The following is a 1,385-nucleotide window of genomic DNA, read 5'->3' on the forward strand; positions in this document are numbered from 1 at the left end:
AAAAATGAAAAACCGTGTACCGGCGATTCGTAGATGAAATAAAACAACTTCATTAACAGTACTTTATCCACCAACATCAACGTCATAATGAAAACCGTATGTCAGCGTCAGTATGAGGAAAATTCATAAATGAGTTGTTAATCTTATACTCAGCAGTTTATATGACCCAGATTTTCATAATTCCTGCAATTTTCTAGCGTTCAGCGCCCTCTATCGACAAAGATTTGAACTATTTTCTTTTTTTCTATACAAAAAAAAATCCCCATTCGTGAGAATAACTTTTACGCAATTTTTAAACGATTTACAAATTTATGAGACACCCTGTATATACGTATTTTTATTATTACATGTAAATAAACGTAATGAGAATATATATATATATATATATTTATGTTTTGGTGTCTAGAACGAATTAATCAAATTCCCATAAAAACCTATGGTAAATCGATAATCGGTTAACGAACAATTCGGATAGCGAACAAACTCTTGGAACGTATTATGTTCGTTAACCGATCACTCACTGTAGTTTATAGAGTTGTAAGAAACCCTAATTATGTCTCTCAAACAATAATATAAATGACAGAAACTTGATGTATATTCCGAAACCGTGTCTTCTTTTCTTTGATTAATTTGTTATTACTAGACTAATAAGTGCATATACTGTACTGACAAATAAGAAATCCCGGCAAATAACAAATTCCCGAATAAAAGGTGATGATAGAATTACCAAGTGTCTGTATATGCACCTAATGATAACAAATTAATCGACAGAACCTTAGGTAAACAAATGACTGAAGACAACATCTGTTCGTAATAGTGCTGTATCAGATGTTCGCATCGAATATTAGCTACAAATAATAATTGAATCACTTGATAAACATTATTGCAAATTACAAAGACCGAATGAATATATTTTAGAAAAAGTATTGAAAATGAACAGCCCAATATGATTATCCCTGATTCGTCAATCTAAGTACAGCTTAGTGCCGAAATGATCAGTTTTTCTACAACCAAGAACACGGAAAAAAAGTGATGAGAAAAAGTGAGCCAATACAAAAGCAAGATTACAATCTCAAGCCACTAAATTAAAAAATACAGTAGAGCATCGATTATCCGAAAGTCAATCATCCGAAAGAATTCCAGTCGGCAAATTTAAATTTTCGCCAGTGCTGTGGCGCTGCAATATTTGGCTATGTCTTGGGCTACTCAAATATTTTACGTTTTTGATACTAAATTAACTTCTGAAGTATAATTTTTTATTGTTTTTATATTTTTCAATATATTTATTTTGTTTGTACAAAATAAAAAAATAATTTTTAACGATACAATAGTCTTCGTTATGCTTAACATCGACGAAAATTCAACGCGAAGCGACACGCAACGGA

This window comes from Centruroides sculpturatus, unplaced genomic scaffold (assembly GCF_000671375.1).
Source record: "Centruroides sculpturatus isolate CEXI.00-Female unplaced genomic scaffold, Cexi_2.0 scaffold211, whole genome shotgun sequence".
Classification (NCBI taxonomy): domain Eukaryota; kingdom Metazoa; phylum Arthropoda; class Arachnida; order Scorpiones; family Buthidae; genus Centruroides; species Centruroides sculpturatus.